Source organism: Equus asinus, chromosome 12, assembly GCF_041296235.1.
Source record: "Equus asinus isolate D_3611 breed Donkey chromosome 12, EquAss-T2T_v2, whole genome shotgun sequence".
In the NCBI taxonomy this organism is placed as follows: Eukaryota; Metazoa; Chordata; class Mammalia; order Perissodactyla; family Equidae; genus Equus; species Equus asinus.
This window is the reverse complement of record NC_091801.1, coordinates 50,648,237-50,666,074: the sequence shown is the minus strand read 5'-3', so window position 1 is coordinate 50,666,074 and position 17,838 is coordinate 50,648,237. Positions and strand designations below refer to the sequence as shown.

Genomic DNA, 17,838 nt, shown 5'->3' with positions numbered 1-17,838 from the left:
GGTGAAGAAGACCATTGCTGCAGGTCAGCCTCCCAGGGCACATGGGGGTGGAAGCTGCAGAAGTGTGGAGTGTGGACCTGGACGGCCAGTGGAAAGTTTCCAGCACATTCATACTTAGATACATATTTGTAAATGCTTAGAAAAAGGATCTGTGAGGATGAAAGGAAGTTTCCTCTGCGTAGCAGGATAAGGGAGGGACTTTCACCTTTTGCTTTATGTTCTATATTGTTTGAATTGCAGCAAAAAAGAGGCACAGCTTGGGGTGAGATTACAACATCAGCCCTGGTTGTTTTCCTGTTTCTGAATCATACCACTGCTAAGGAAAGGGGGGCCAATTGTTTTCCAAAGATGGACACACCAGTATGTATCCCATTCCTCGGGACCTTCTTACTGTGTGGCATTCACCCTCCTCCATGCAGAGGTGGGGTATGTTTCACCCCCTTGAAGCTGGGGGGACCTTTGAAACTGTCTTGACTAACTGAGTGCTGTGGAAGTGACACTATATGGCTTCTGAGACTGGATCCTAAAAGGCACATGGCTTCTGCTTGTTTCTCTGAATGTGTGCTTGAGAGCCCTGAGCCAATACGCAGAAGGCTGGGTACCCTGAGCTGCCATGGCGGGGAGACCCCATGGAGAGGCCACAGAGCAGTGCCAAGCTTTGCCTGAGGAGCCCTGGCTGTGGCAGCCCCCTGCCCTGCAGCAGACAAGTGCGTGCAGAAGCAGTTGGATGACCCAGCGCCAGCCCCTGTGGGACTGCAATCCCATGAGAGGCCCCCAGCCAGAACCGCCGGGAGCAGCCCCCAAATTCCTGACTCTTAGAAAGTGAGAGAGACAATAATGAGTTCTCTTGTTTTAAGCAAAGTTTTGGGATGATTTGTTTCTCAGGAACAGGTCTGATACAGGCCGGGAGGAAGCATGAGGACTAATTTCCAGCAGGCGTCCTGCTGTTCCATGGAGACTGTCACTGTAGACGAAATAGCAGGGCAAGGATCCCGTTGGCTTCTCCCCTTGACCTGGGAATCTGAGGGTGTTGTATCCTTCATACCCACATGTCCTCTCCCAGCCTGTCTCAAGGACCTCCGTGGGGCTCCAGTGTCCATTCCTGCCTTTCTCTTCCCTTCTCTGCTCACCCTCATTCCCTTCCACAGCAACCTGCCTAAGTCCCCACTCTGCTGCTCTGTGAGCCCCCCCAAGAATCCCAGCCCACTGGGGGGCCTGGATTTGGAGACCTCTCTCACTCTTGTCAGTTGTGCTGTGGATGTCGGGCCCTTGGGTCCAGAAAGGACCCTCCCCCACTTCTTCTTGAAACTGGCCCCTCTCAGAGCTCTGACCAAGAACTGGAAAGGGAACTACCATCTTCTTACATCTTCTTACGCTCCTGTCCACTGGCCAGGAGTGAGCACCGACCTAACAGGCCAGTTAGAGCCCTTTTCTGGATGTTTTCAACTTGGGAGCACAGAGAGGGGGCGGTTTGTTTCTCTGTGGCGGCTGAATGTAGCTCTGGTGCTGCCAGAAGCCAGATTTCCCTTATGTGTGGAGGAAATCAGGCTGCAGTAGATGAGAATCAGTCTGACGTACAGGAAAAGACGGCCCAAAGACCAAGACGGGGAGACTGGAGGTACCTTCATTCCTGTCACCTGTCTTCTGAGCCCCACCTGCATCCTACCTCCAGATGATCAGGTGGACACAAGCTAGCACAGACCCCTTTTGGCCTGTTTGATCTCAAGAGGCAGAAAAGTGTAGGGGTTAGGAGGAACTGTATCACTGAGTTTTAGTCTTGGCTTGCCAAGCTGTATGACCTTGGGCAGGTTCCTCAGTGACTTTGTGTGTAAAATGGGGACAATAGTAATAATTCCTTCTTTACAGAGTTGTTGAGAGGAATAAGCAGCTAATGTACAGAAAGTTTAAATAGGATCTGATGTACAGTAAATGCTGTAAAATATTACCTTTTATTACTTTTACTTGAATTGCATTTTCTGTCACTTCAGCTGGAAGAGTCTTGATCAAGACAAAACCTTCCTTCCTTGCCTCTGGGTTACAATGTTCCCAACCACCCATATGTCCCAAGAGCAGGAAATTACCCAGCCACTTGGCTGTGCCAGGAAATGTCAGTCAGAAGTATTTTCCCCATGCCATGCTCTGGCACCTGCCATCCATCGCTCAACGGTCCTGTTCACACACCTGGAAAGGGTGAAATCAACACAGCTCCTCTCCCTGCCCTTTGGCCTACTCAGAATGTTTACAGATGTCTTCCCTCTGACTTGGAAATCAGACCCCCTCCTTCCTAGGTGTTCGCCTGTCTGCTGCCTGGCTCTGCCGGGGTCTCTGTACCTACAGGAAACTGGACATGAAGTCGGCTTATGGAGGAGGGAGCAGAAAATACAGTCTCTTAGGATGTCTGTTCCAGTTTCTAGCTCTGTCTGCTTATCTGGTTACTTGGCCTCTATTAAATATTTGTGTTTGCCACCATCCAGGTAACTGAATTAGAGGAACAAGGGGACTTCTGGGAAGAGAAAGAATGAAAGGAAGTTCAAATCAGTGAGGATTCCCTGGGAACCTCCTGTGAGCACATCATTGGATAGGAGAGGTTGGGACCAATGGCAGCCCTCATAAAGGCAGTGACTAATCCACAACTCCCTGTAGGATGACCTCCCTCTACTCCCAGCCTCACCTCTGCTGCCACCTCTGACTTCCAGGAGGGGCTGGGGGTGTTCTGCCGGGCTTGGGGCATGCCAGGAGGCAGGGCTGGGAGCCAGCAACAATGAGGAGCAAGTGCTGAGGCTGACATGGCCATCCCAGGAGAAGGGCTGGACAATTATGCTCCAATCCAAATTGTGGTCTCGGAGCTCTAGGCCAGTTCCAGGTATAGATCTGATTTGAAAGAGCAGAACGGGGTCTGAGCGTCCCAGTGTGGTGTAGAGATGGTATAAGAGCCGACAGGCTAACCTAGGTGCCAGCCTGGAAGGGGAGGAATCCAAGGCACTCCAGCAAAAGCAGCTGTCCAGGCAGCCTGGCCTCTCTTGAAATATTCTGAAAAGCCTAGAATCCAGAGACTCCTGACTCTCTAGGGGCAATAGCCCTTGGGACTATAGTGTCAAAGTCCATCTTTCCAAACTCCATCAGCCAGTGGGGAGAGAGGGACTCATGTTCTACTGTTCTGTTTCTGTGAGGCCCAATCTACAGGATCAGAACGCTCTTGTGCACTGTGGGCTGGGCAGGGGCTGGAGCAGGGCTTGCCATTCACTTAGCAGATCCCCAAATTTGGCTCATAACCCAAAGGAGGGGTACAGCATTCTTTATTTCTCAAGGAGGCTGAGATGAGTGAAGGTCACTTCACTTTGCTTGTTATCATCAGTCAAATATTTGGATTGGACCAGTTTATCTTGAAGGTCCCTTTCATTTTTATTTATTCACTATGAATCATGATGACTCAATCATCGTTCATTCATTCATTCACTCATTCACTCACTCAATATCTCTTAGGCTCCTATGTGCAAAGCACTGTGCTAGGCACAAAACTTCCATTCATAAGAGCTTTCCACACATTGTCGATTATCTCATTTAACTCTCAGTTGAGTTCTATAAGGTAGGTACATAGTTCTACTGTGACAGTCTATGAGTTTGTGCGATCATCAATTTATTCAAAAAAAGCTTCTTGTGTGCCCACTATGTGCCAGTACTGATCTAGGTGCTGGGAACAGGACCAAGTCCCTGCTCCCGTGGTGCTTGCCCATTGGGAAGAGATGCAATTAGCAGGGAACAAAGACATAGGTGAGCTCATTTGAGGTAGTGTGAAGTGCTCTGAGGAAGTAACAGGGGATGTGCTGGGGGGTGGGTGAGTGGTGGCCTGATGACAACCCTTATCTCCTGTACCTCCACCAGTCTTCCTGGATGAGTAAGAAAGAGGCTAGAACACCCCAGCCTCTGCTAAGTAGAGCTTTCAGACTAGTCAAAGTGTGACCTGGGCAGGAGATGCAAGAACCCACTTGTACCGCTTCCCCAAGGTGGTGACAGGTTGTTATTTATTATAATAAATTCCCAAAGCACGGAATGCTTGGCTGGCTCTGGAGGCCGGCAGGTGTCACAAGGGCTCGTGCTACAAAAAGCATGTATTACAGGTCAGTTTGGGGTCATAACCCTTTCTGAATACATTTGGGTAACTTTTTAAAAAACATTCGTTCTATTTTTTAAAAGGTAAGATAAACATTCAATACTAGATTTGAAAGATATAAAATAGTATATATTGCAAAGTAAGTCTCCCCGGGTCCCTGGCCCCAGGCTCGTCCCCCGGGCCACTGCCCTGCCTGGGTTCACATAAACCCGAGGGGGCTGCATGGCTCCCGGGCTGGACCATGTGCTTCTTACACACTTGCATGCAGATTGGTACTCTTCAAACTTCACAGCCCTTGGCCTTCCCCTTCTGCCAAAAAGTATGCCTGCTACCTGGAGAGAATATGCTGCCCAGGGGAGAATCCCAGAGGCCTTTGCGAGGCTCTTAGAGGAATAGAAGCAGGTCCTGTCTAAACGAGAGCAGATTCTGGCTTGGCTAAGAGCTTGGAGTCAGCAGACCTGGGCAGAAATCCTGGCTCTGCCTCTTTCCAGCTGCATGACTTGGGCAGGTGAAGGAGTCTTCTCAAGCCCAGGCTCCTCCATGTAAGCTGGGGACAACCATTGCTCCGAGGGGACTTTGTGAGGATGACAGGAGCTAATGCAGATGGGCACTAGGCCCCATACCTGGCACGTAGCTAAGTGGCAAAAAGTGGCTGCGTAATTATCGTCGAGTGGGTTCCACGTACCCTGTGAGTCCCTGTTTGCACGCAGATGTACTCAGGTGGAGAAGCACTGTTGTTCGGGTGCGGAAGTCACAGAAGAGTCACCTGCAACCTGTGTGTGTGTGCTGGGGGTGGAAGTTGAGGACCAATTGTACTGGTTGTTTTTTTTAAAGATTGGCACCTGAGCTAACAACTGTTGCCAATTTTCTTCTTTTTTTTTCCTGCTTTTTCTCCCCCAATCCCCCCAGTACATAGTTGCATATTTCAGTTGTGTGTCCTTCTAGTTGTGGCGTGTGGGAAGCTGCCTCAGCATGGCCTGATGAGCGGTGCCATGTCCGCGCCCAGGATTCGAACTGCGAAACCCCCGGCCATCAAAGTGGAGCGCATGAACTTAACCACTCAGCCATGGGGCAAGCCCCCTGTACTGGTTTTGCTTTAGTGGGTCCCTGGTTCTAATCCTCGTCCTGCTGCCCACCCACTGTCTGATTTTGTGCATGTCATTTGGCATCTCTGGATCTCAGTTTCCTCATCTATTAGATACAGGGTTGGTTTGGGTCATCTTTAGGTGCCTCCTGCCCTCACATGCCAGGATTCTTTGCTGGGGACGTGCCCTCACGGCTCTGGCCTTCAATGACAGACACTGAGCTGGAAGGAGCCTGGGCCGTCCTTGCCCACTGGCGTGTGGAATGATGGGCTCAGACTGGCTTCTCAACATTCCCTAGTCTCCTGTGTTTTCTACCACCCTTTCTCTTCCTTGACTCAGTTCCTGGGGACAGGTCTGCATCCCTGAGGCCCTTGCTTAGCCTGAGGAAGTTTCTGAGAGCTCAAGAAAGGCCGGGCTCTGAAGAAGTTGAGTCACAGGTGTAGGGATCAGCTGGATTCAGACTCAGGAGGGACAGGAACAAACATGCCCAGCTGGCACCCGTGGATCAGATGGGAAAAAAGCCACTGTGACAAATCACTGACCGTAGCTGTCACCCCAGAGCCGGGTTCCGGGCTGCTGTTGTCAAGAACAGGGAAGGTTGCTAAGAAAATAAACCATCTGCAGCTGGCAGCTGTGTGATGCTGGCCCAGCTGTGCTCGCAGGCAACGTGCAGACCTGAACTCTTGTTTGACAGAGTCTGCGTCCGTTGAGGCGCAGAGAGGAAACTTCCTGGCAGGCACGAGAATCTGAGTAAGGCCTCCAGGAACCGGAGCACCGTGGGGAACCACCTACTTCAGCTGGGGCCATAGGAAGGGGCCTTTGAAGGAGCTCCATTGTGATTTCTTCTGTGGCACGAAATTAACAGGGGCATCTGGGAACACGCTCTGTAGAGAGCAATGAACTGAATTGTTCTTCCATAATTTCCATGTACAAATGAGAGATCAGAAATCAAGGTGGTACTTGAGTGGTGTGTTCTGCCTGCTGTGGTCATTTTGTGATCATGCCTTGTTTCCACAGAGACACAGGAAGCCACCAAGGACAGGAGCAAAAACGATACCTCTTGATAGCAACTGTTGCCCCTTTTCCCCCCAGCGGCTGCCTCACTCATAGTCCCAGGGCCTCCTGCAAAAGAGGCGGATAAATGTTTGCTGCTAGGGACGACAGAGAGGAGAGGAAGCTGGAGGCTGACACACGGCCATACAGAAGGCTGAGCTTCTCCAGAGCAAGGGAGTAGGGGCCTTCTGTCTGTCCCTTCACGTCCTACACTGTCCCCCAGGGACCTGACGATGCTGACCGTGCATCCTGCCAGGTCCCCAGACCCTAGAGGAAGGCGCACTGAAGCTGCGCTGCCTGTGTCTCTGCTGCAGGCTTTCCGCCCCCTCTCCCTGGACCACACCACGCACCCGGTGGCTGCTGAAATATGGGGGATCCTGTGTGAGAGATGCAAAGCCTGTCTGGACGTCTTCAGCCCTTTAGCTTAGTTCCCGTTGTTTTGGGGCTGCTGTCCCTGTGTCAGTCTTCTTCTGGGAAAACAAGGTCCCCCTGGAAAGGGCCCCCAAAGCTGGCCCCGTTGAGCCAAGGGCAGGGCGAGACCGCTGCTTCACCCTCAAGGCTCTCCTCATCTGCCCTCAGAGCCGAGGAGCCCACCGGCCCCACCGGCCCCACCGGCCCCACCAGCCCCACCAGCCCCACCAGCCCCTTGTGGGAAGGACTCAGGCCTTCACAAAATGACCTCTGCCTCCTTCTATCCGTGTGCTGCACTCGTTGTGTTAGTAGGCCCTTTGCTGCCTTTTCCCCGGGGAGGATCTCTTTATAACACCATGGTAGTCTGAATAGTTGCCCCTCAAAGATGGTGACATCCGGATCTCTGGAACCTGGGGTTATGTAACCTCGCGTGGTCAGGAGGACTTTGCAGATGCAAAGGGTCTCGAGATGGGGAAGCTTTTCTTGGATTACCTGGTGGGCCCAATGTAATCACAGAGGTTCTTATCAGAGGGAGGCAGGAGGTGAGAGAGGAGAGAAGATGTTATCTATGCTCCTGGCTTTGAAGATGGAAGAACGGCCACAAGCCAAGGAATGCAGGCGACTTCTAGAAGCTGGAAAAGGCAAGGAAATGAGTTCTCCCCTAGAGCTTCCAGCAGGAATACAGCCGTTTTGATTGTAGACTTCTGACCCTCAGAACTGTAAAAGAGTAAATTTATGTTGTTTAAAGCCACTAAATTTGTGGTAATTTGTTACAGCAGCAACTGGAAACAAATACAAACATGAACAAACGCCATGGCCCCTCCTGTGATTGCTTTGTTGGCATCTGTTGGTGAATAGAATACAGAGTGACAAAGAGCAGCCTTGAATTCAGTCACGCACTTACAGCTTGTTAACCACACGGCAGCCACAAATGGTCGAGAAGCTGTATAATTCCCACGCAACTCATACCAGGTGGTAGACTCACTCACTCATTCATTTATTCATTCATCCATTCATTTGTTCTGAACATGACCTCTGACCCAGACTATCTGGGTTCAAATCTCAGCTCTATCATGTAAAGCTGTGTGACCTTGAGCACCTTCTCTGTGCCTCATGTGTCCCCTGCTGTAATATTACTGTGAGGATTAAATGACAATGCGTGGAAAGCATTTTAAAAAATGCTTGGCACACTGTAAATATTATTATTTTTATTAAAAGATAGGATAGCTGTGAGATAAATATTATTTGTTCTTTCAATGGATAATGTAAAAATAATTTTTAGTCCTGCTGTACTTTTATTTTTTAATATGTCCCAAGAATGCCTTACCCTTGCAGAGAAGAAAATACAAATGCTCACCTCAAATCAATACAAACCACTGATTCTTTTCTTTTCTTATGTTGAGGAAGATTGGCCCTGAGCTAACATCTGTGCCAATCGTCGTCTATTTTCGACACTACCACAGCATGGTTTGACAAGCAGTGTTAGGTCTGCACCCAAGATCCCAACCCACGGACCCCAGGACACCAAAGTGGAGCACATGAACTTAATCACTATGCCACCAGGCTGGCCCCTGATTCTTTTCTAACGAGTTCTCGGGCTGATCAGGAAGCCCAGTTCCTTAGGCGTTCATTATCATCATCAGCCAGATCTGGAAGATAAACCCCACTCCAAGTCCAACTTTTTTTCTTAGGACCCCTCAAACCAGACCATGGTCTCCAAAGCACTCAGCAGCAGAAACCACAGGTGCCTGCACAACAGCCATTAACCTCTTCTTTGTATGAGGCAGAAAGCTGCCCAACCCTGGGGGGTGAGTCATGATGGGCTAAGCCTATTACGGTAACATCAATTACCTATGCCAATTGGCTGGGTTTTGTGGCCACTTCTAGCCCATAAGATGTGAGTAAAAGTCTGATGGTGGATATCTGGGAAAGTTTTTCTTTCCTGATGAAAAGAAAATGTTTAGGTACTGTTCAGTCAGGAAGACAGACACCACTCTAGGAATTTCAAGCAGAAGGGAGTTTAACACAGGGGATTAAGTGGTTATACAACTGCTGGAACGGCTAGAGCTACAAAAGTAAAGACAGACCAACCCGAGCTCTCAGGTTGGCTGCTAGCTTTCAGAGAGTCAGGAAGCTACAAAAACTGCAAGACACTGCAGGGACAATCACAGCTACATGCAGACCACAGCAGGTGATTTTCAGGCAAATTCCTAGAGGCCACTACAAAATCTCATGTTTGCTCTTCTCTTCCTCCTTCCAAATCTTGCACCGGTACAATAACCCAGATTCCTGCTAGCAAGGGATTCTGGGATCTGTAGTTCCCAGGCTCTCAGCCTCCATGGAGAAGGGGATGCATAGAAGGTAAGGCATGGTGTGAAGACACTCTGGGACAAAGAGAGAAGCTTTCTCTTCCTGATTTTGCACTTTTAAAAGAAAATCAGGACAAGAAGCATGGAATTGATATAACCAATCTTATGACTATAAGGTGAAGGATTAATTCACTCACTCACTCACTGATTAATTCATTTGTTCAACACACGGGGATAGTGGATCATCCCAGGCAGCAGCTCTGGCCTTTGACTCTCACTGGCCATTTGACTGGCTACACTGCTGCACTAATGAGGACAACAGCAATTGGAATTTTTTAAACTTTTTTTTGCTGGATACCATACTAAGTATTTTATATGCATTATTTCATCCTCATCCATACCAAGTGATCATATACACTCACCTCCCACACTTGGAGCATAACAGAAGCACTAACAGGAGGATGTGTACTGTGTATTCATTATGTTCCAGGCGCTGTTCTGAACTCTTTGCACATTTTAATTCATTTAATTCTTCCAACAACCCTGGAGGCAGGCTCTATTATCATCACCCTCTTCATGTGGTTGAGACAACTAAGGCAGAGAGAAGTTAGCTACTGCCCATGGTGGACATCTAGCAAGTGGTGGTGCTGAGCTTTGAATTCAGGCAGTTTGGTACCAGAATCTGTGAGTTTAATCACTGCTGTCTGCCGGAAGCTAAGGCCAGTGTCTGCCTTTTCAGGAGGCGGCTCTGTGGGCCACGTTGTGTTGGAGATTTACTTTTACTGCATATCCCTTCGTATTGTTTGACTTTTTTATGTGTTCCTAAAGATAAATAAAGGCATTTCCAGGCAGTGGAGAGTTTAACTGGCAAATTCCTATTTATCCGTCAAAACCTAGCTCCTCTGGGAAGCCTTTCTTTCTTTCTTTTTAAAAATTATTTTATTGAGGTCATATTGGCTTATAACACTGTGTAAATTTCAGGTGTATATTATTATATTTCAGCTTCTGTATAGACTGCATTGTGTTCATCACCAGTAGTCTATTTCTATCTGTCACCATACATACATGCCTCTCTACCCCTTTCACATACCCCCCACCCCCTTTCCCTCTGATAACCACCAATCTGTTCTCCGTATCTATTGTTCCTTTGTTTATCTTCCACATGAGTGAAATCATATGGTATTTGTCTTTCTCTGTCTGAGTTATTTTGCTCAGCATAATACCCTCAAGGTCTATCTATGTTGTTACAAATGGCACAATTTTGGCTTTTTTATAGCTGAGTAGTATTCCATTGTATATACAGATCACATCTTCTTTATCCATTCATCTGTTAATGGGCACTTGGGTTGCTTCCAAGTCTTGACTATTGTGAATAATGCTGCAATGAACATAGGGGTGCATATATCTTAATGAATTATTGATTTCATGTTCTCCGGATAAATACCCAGTAGTGGAATAGCTGGATTGTATGGTAGTTCTAGTCTTAATTTTTTGAGGACTCTGCATACTGTTTTCCATAGTGGCTGCACCAGTTTGCATTCCCACCAGCAGTGTGTGAGGGTTCCCCTTTTATTCACATCCTCTCCAACACTCGTTATTTCTTGTCTTGTTAATTATAGCCATTCTGATGGGTATGATGTGATATCTTATAGCAGTTTTGAATTTGCATTGGGAAGTCTTTCTTGATCCTTCTCCCAGATCTTTGCTGATCTCTGTGTCTATACCTAGTACCTGGTATATAGTTGGTTTCCAGGAAATGTTTACTAAATGAACATTCCCTAAAAGCCACCTCTGAACCTCCCAGCTTCCCATCTCACCTACGTGGCCTTGACAATTTTTCCTAGAATGCCACCTTCTCAGTGTTATTCCTTTGCTCAAAAACCTTCACAGACTGGTATTTCCTATCCCCATCAGGTCTGAATTTTCCCTGAGTTTCCAGATTATCCTCAGGCTGGCCTCGCCCTACTTCACTGATCTTGCTCACAGTGCTCCAAATCCTACCCACCTATTGAGACTCAGTCTTCAGGATGCCATACGTGATTACTCCAAGCCTCAGTAAGAGCCGTCTCCTCTGGCTCCTAGCCATGGGGTCTGTACCCCTGTACCCCCACAATTTAGTACGTGATCTATCTGGGACTGCCTGTTACCATTCCCTGCACGAGGAGATGGAAACGGCAACATGGCATCTCTCTTTCCTCTCCTGTCCCCTTCTCCTCTGGACAGCATAATAAACTCAACCAGCCTCCAGAAGTGCAACAAGAAAAGCTTTACAACAAAGGTTGACAACCACGTGGGTACTCACTGTTTACAGATTTTCATTGGTGGGCCAGCTTATGGATTTCCTTGCTTCATCTAAAAATCCTTACGTCTTGGCACCTACATTTTGGCTGCTCCATGAGGACTTTCAGTCTCCCTGCTATATCCTCTGGCAGTTAATGGTCCTTTTTCCATTTCAAATATAATATCTTTCTAATTCTCTCCCTCCCTTTTCCCTTCCGCTCGTTTTACCACACCACTTCTTCCCTCAGGAAAGAGCTTATGCTGACCTTCAGGCCTTTGTAACTGACTGCTTACTGGGGGACTCAGCAAGCACCTCCCATCCAACAGGCACCAAGGTGAACTCCCTAGCCCACCCTCCGCCAACCTGTTTCCCCTCTGATCTGCCCTGTCGTGATGGAGACAACACCGCCATCCCCCATACTGCTCAAGCCAGAAAGCTGGGAGTCAGCTTCAACACTGCCTCCTCTTACTCCCCGGACCACCCATCACTGCTCCCGCTCTGTGTCTTCTTCCAAACTCCCATACTCCTCTACCTGTGTATTACCTCCATTCTGATATTTCCCAGACTGTGTTCATTATCATACTAAGCATATTTTTTCTTAAAACTGACCTAAAAGACCAACTTTCCCGACTTTCCGTGGCACGATTGCCAGGTTCACTTTTAAAGCGACCTCCACTTTTCCCTCCAGCCAGCCTCTGAATCTTGTTGATTTTTCCTTGCCCTCCTTGTGTGAGGCAGCTTGTACTGAAAGCAGTATAGACTTGGTTTCCGAATCTGGGCAGAGTTGCCAGCTCACTGTGCAACTTCAAAAAACTAGTAGCTTAATCTCTTTGAGATTCTGTTTTCTTATCTGTGAAATAGAGATAAAATACATAAAAGTTTAGTGTATGAAAAAGTTGGTATTTGAAACAAAATGAGAAAGATGGATAGTTCACTAGATGCTGTTGGGACAAAGAGACAACTGTTTAAATAAACTTTTATCCCTACCTCACTCCAAACATCAAATAAATAACAGATAGATCAAAGTTTAAATGTAAAACATGAAACTGCTAAAGTATTGGAAGAAAATATGGATGAGCATTGTTATTATTTTGAAATTAGGAAAGACTTTCTAAGCATGATATCCCATAAAGGAAATGATTGATAAATCTGATTACATGAAGAGTTAATTTCCTAAATAATAAAGAAAAGAAAAAAGGAGAGAAACACACCATACACACGGGGGTGGGGGAGAGAGAAGAGAGGGTCAACAAATTGGGGAAAATATTTGCAATATATATGACAGTCAAAGGTGCCAATTTCTATAATATGTAAGGGGCTTGTAGAGTTCAATAAGAAAAAAGACTACTATATATAAAAATGGATAAAGAATATGCATGGATAAATTGCAACAGAAAAAAGTACAAATCCCCAAAAAACAAATGAAAAGATGGTGAACCTCAACAACAGTCAAAGGAATACAAATAAAAGAACAATGAAATATCACTGTGACAAGGAGTTTAGAAGCCTGATGATATTCAGTGTTGGTAAGAATGTAGGCACTTTCATACACGTTGTTGGGACTGTAAATTGGTACATCCTTTTTGGAGAGGAATCAGGCAATATGTATTACACCAAAAATGTGTGTACCTTTTGATTGTAACTAGAAATATCTCTTGCATATGTTCTTGCACATATATTCAAATACCTTTGTTCTGGGATACTTATTGAAGCATAATTTGTAATAGGAAAAATTAGAAATAATTCAAATATCCATCAGGGAATAATTAGATAAATTAGGGAAAATCCACTGGAATAGATTATGCAGCTATTAAAAACATGCCATAAATGTATACATACCAAAATGAAAAGATGTTTAAGAAATGTTTTTTAAAAGGCAACTTGCAATCCAGTAGATAGAGGTTAACAGATAATGAATGTTAGCACATGTACGGAAGCATCTGGAAGCAGACACACCACACTCATACTGGTGATAAGACCTCAAGGGTGGGATTCCCAGGGACTTTAAATTTCCATGTTGTATACCTATATTGTTTGATTTATTTTTTAACAAGCAGATTTAGTTCCTTGGTAATAAGGAGAAGCAAAGATGACCAGTTAATTTTTTTACAAATGAATTTTATAAGCAGTTAATGGAGTAATTTTATAAAGCATCTATCCCACAGCCAAGTACATAGGATGGACGCAGTAAATACTCTTTTCCATTCATTCTCCCCTCATCCTGCTCCAGGAGCCACCCTGGATGATTTTTAACACTCCCTGGTTGTTCTTCTGTCTTCCCCTTTCTTCCATCTGGCTCTCCTCTCCTTACACTCTCTTCCCTTCTCTTCCGCGACTTACTCCTTACTCTCTTCTCTCTCCTGGCCTTCCACCTCCTTCTCAGACTGAGTTTTCTGCCTCTTTCCCTTGATCCTCTTCTTCCTCCTCCCATTTTGAAAATGTTTATGTCCCCTACATTTTCATCCTTGGCCTTTCACCCTTCTTATCACCTTTATTACCTTTACTGTCCTTCAACAAGATATAGCCACACTGCCATTCCTGCATTAAAGTGTGTTGATGACTCCTAGTTATGCATCTTCCCACCAACCTCTCTTGTGAGCTCCACACCCATGTTCTCTGATGCTGGCTGGACATCTCCATCTGACAGTTCTGCTGCACTTCAAGCTCAACCTATCCACGTGCAGCTCATTATTTTACTTCCAAAATCAGCTCCTGCTCCAGGTTGCCTGACTCAATGAATGTCATCAACCTCTACTCAGTACCCAGGCCAGAAACCTCCTCAGCTTGATTCCTTTCCTCTCACTCCCGATCTCTATCAGATATCAAACCCTCCCTGGAAGATTTCCTTTATAACCTTGGGGTAGGGAAACCTTTCTAACTATCATCCCCAAATCCAGAAGTCGTAAAAGAAAAGATTGATAAATTCAACTACACAAAAATAAAAAGTTGCTATTTGGGCATAAAAACAAATGAAACCAAACCAAACCAAACCAAGAAAGCATCATTAGCAGGCAGCTAACTGGGAAAAGCCAATTGCAGCTCATCTCACAGACCCAGAACTAATCTTTAATATACAGGCTGGTGATAAGGTCTGGAAACACGGATTACATTATTTTACTTTTCACAGATTTAACATCTTTGATTACTTCTTTCGAAAAGATTTTTTAAAATAAAAAGGCAGAGTCTTATATTTACTCACATATTTACCATTTCCAGTGCTCTTTCTTCCTTTGTGTGGGTCAAATTTCCATCTGGTATCATTATCCTTCTGCTGAAGGACCTCCTTTAACATTTCTTGCAATGCAGGTCTGGTGGTGGTGAATTCTTTCAGCTTTTCTATGTCTGAAAAAGTCTTTATTTCATCTTTGTTTTTGAAATATATTTTCTCTGAGTATAGGTTGACAGTTTCTTTTCTTTCACTGTCCTCTGATGTGTTGTGTTTCCAATGAGAAGCTGTTCTTATCTTTGTTACTTTATGAGTAATGTCTCCCCACCCAGCTGCTTTTAAGACTTTCTCTTTATCACACTTATAATGTTCTGTGGTGTGCTTTCATGTTTCTTCCACGTGGGGTTTGTTAAGTTTCTTGGATTTGTAGGTTTATAGCTTTTATCAAATCCAGAAAAACATTGGCCATCATTCCTTCAGATATCTTTTTGCCCCAACTCTTTCTTTACTTTCCTTTTGGGACTCCAATTACACATGTATCAGGCTGCTAGATATTGTCCCATGGCTCACTGATATGCTGTTCATTTTTTTTCCTGCAGTTTTTCTCTCTGCCTCCTGTTTTGGACAGTTTCTACTGCTATGTTTTCAAGTTCACTAACTTTTTTTCTGCAGTGGCTAAATGCTGTTAATCTCATCCAGTGTATTTTTCATTTTAGCCATTGTATTTTTCATCTCTAGGAGTTCAATTTGGACTTTTTAATAGATTCCTTATTTCTGCTTAACATGCTCATGCTTTCCTCTACCTTCTTGAACATATGGCATATTTGTATAATAGCTGTTTAAATATCCTGTCTTCTAATCGTATCATCTGTGTCATTTCTGGGTCTATCGATCTTCCCCTATATTTTGGATCACGTTTTCCTGCTTCTTTGCATCCCTAGTATTTTTCTTTTGGATGCTAGACATTGTGAATTTTACATTGTTGGATGCTAGAACTTTTTTGTTTTCCTTTAAATAATTTTAGGCTTTGTTTGGGGATGTAGTTAAGTTATGGGAAATATTTGATCCTCTTGAGCCTTGCTTTTAAGCCTTGTTAGGTGGATCTAGAAGAGCTTTAAATCTAGGGCTAACTTTGCCCCCCTACTGAGGAATACCCTTCTGAGGACTCTGCATAATGCCTTTGGTATTAGGAAGTCTTTCCACTCTGGCTAATGGCAACATGAACTCTTCCCGACCTGTGTGACTCTGAGATTGTTCCGACTGGTCCTTTGTAGTGGCCTTTCCCAGACCTTAGGGAGTTTTTAGACCTGCGTGATTGACCAGTCCTCAGCCCAAAACTTGAGGGGAAACCTCCTTAGATCTCCAGAGCTTTCTCTCTGGGTAACTCTCTCTTTTCCAGTACTCTGCCCCATGTCTTCTAGCCACCCTGGTCTCCCCAAACCTGAACTCTGTTTTCTCAGCTCAGGAAGACTACTAGGCTGTTTGGGTACCCCCTCTACATTTTTCAGCCTGAAAATTCTCTTCAGGTAGTAAGCTGGGCAAATCATAGGGCTCATCTTGTTTTTTTCCTTTCTCTGTGCTAGCTGTCGTACCACGTCTCAATGCCACTGTTTCCTATGTTTTGTTCAGCTTTCTGGCTGTTTAAGGCAGCATAAATTTACCCCTGTTACTCCACCATGGCTGGAAGCAGAAGCTCTCAATTGTTTCTTGGGGATGAGCTAAGGTGTAGATTTATTCTGTGAAAATCAGAGACACAAATAATCTGTGGCAGCATCACAGAGACACGCACCTATGTGGAGTTGACAGAGATGCTACATTTAGGGACCACAGGCCCCCTGCAATTCTGCACTGCAAGTGCTGATGAGGGATAACACGTGGACATAGTATGTAATGTTGAATATAATATGTATTGTAATATAATATTAATAAACTGTTTATTATGTATATTCATGTCTGCTTCCACATCTTATGGCCACCCTGGATCAAAAACTCCTAGAAATTGATTGAAAAAGAAAAAGACCAACAACCCAAATGAAAATTAGGCAAAGAATATGAAAAAATAGTTCACAGAAAGAAAATACAAATGGCTTATAAATATACGGGGAAAGAAACCTCTCAACTGTATTCATAATAAAAGAAATGCAATTGAAAACTATGAAACACCATTTTTTCACCCATTAGACTGGCAAAAATCCAAAAGTTTGATAACATACTCTATTGGCAAAGTCTGGGGAAACAGGCACTCTTGTATACTGCTAGTGGTTGCATAAATTGGCACAAGCCCTATGGAGGGCAATTTGCAAGTTTATCAAAATTACCAAAGCACATGTCCACTGACCTGACCATCCCACCTCAGGATCTATTGTACAGAAATATTTGCACATGTGGGAAATGATGAAGGTTATTTGGAGTGGTGTCTCTAATAGAAATAGACTGGAAAAAACTCACGTCCGTCAGCAGGAGACTGTTTAAACAAATTTTGGTGCATTCACACAATGGAACATTATGCAAGTGTCAAAAAAGACAATGTCATTTTCTGTGTATTGTAAAGATCTCAAAGATGTAATATTAAGGGGGGGCAAAATGTAGAACAGCATCTATAGAATTAACTAAAAAAGGAGAGAAATAATAATAGGTATGCATTTTTGTTTACTTATGTGTAAAGAAATTGGGAAAACACACCAAAAATGAAAATCAAGGTTAGCTGTCAGGGAATTGGGTGATAAAGGTGGGAACAAGACTTTCCACTGAATCCTTTTTTATATTTTTTATTTTTAACCATGAGAATGCATTTTCTATTAAAACTTAAGAAATGTTTCTGGGCTATCTCCTCCCCTGCATCCCCACCACCACTGCCCTAGATCCTTTTGTCTAAAACTATGAAAAGAACCCCCTGACCGTTGGCTCTGCTTCTGTCCAGCTCAGGCCCCTCTAAGTGGACCTGGGGGGCTCCTGTGAGCTCCCTCTGAGACAGCCTGAAGAGCCAGGGGGAGTCCACCCTAGCTCCAGAATTGTTTCTGCTCACTTCCTGTTTGCCAGCTCTCCCACGCCTTGCTTTTGACTTTCCCCTTCCTTCCAACCTCCATTCCCCTCCCAACCTCCCCTTTGGGCCTCCACTCCTTAACAACCTCCTTGCACCAGCCCTTTGGACTGACCTCCCAGTTTGGGAACTGCTGGCCCTGATCCCCAGAGCCATCCACGGTGTCCAACCTCTGGCTGTTGAGACCGCTTGTCCCCCATGCCCACGTTAGGTGTGATGTTCTCCCCCTGCCCACCTAACAGGGGACAGGGCTTGATCACCCGTCTGTAGTTTCTCCCCAACACTGCCCACATCTCCGCATTACTACTGCCTGCTGTTCATAAAACACTGCTGCCTACCTGGCTCTCCATTTCTCCCCATGTCTGAGAATCAAGTCCAAACT

The 17,838-nt window shown here is 45.4% G+C and overlaps 1 long non-coding RNA gene across 1 annotated transcript; it reads right to left on the bottom strand.

Annotated features, from left to right (window-relative positions):
- Window positions 1-3,632: 3,632 nt before the first annotated feature.
- Window positions 3,633-14,733, bottom strand: LOC139039850 (uncharacterized). The gene is made up of 3 exons (XR_011493055.1): window positions 14,450-14,733; window positions 11,860-12,100; window positions 3,633-7,377 (listed from the first exon to the last, which is right to left on the bottom strand). It is a non-coding gene; the product is annotated as an uncharacterized lncRNA (long non-coding RNA).
- Between the last annotated feature and the right edge of the window lie 3,105 nt (window positions 14,734-17,838).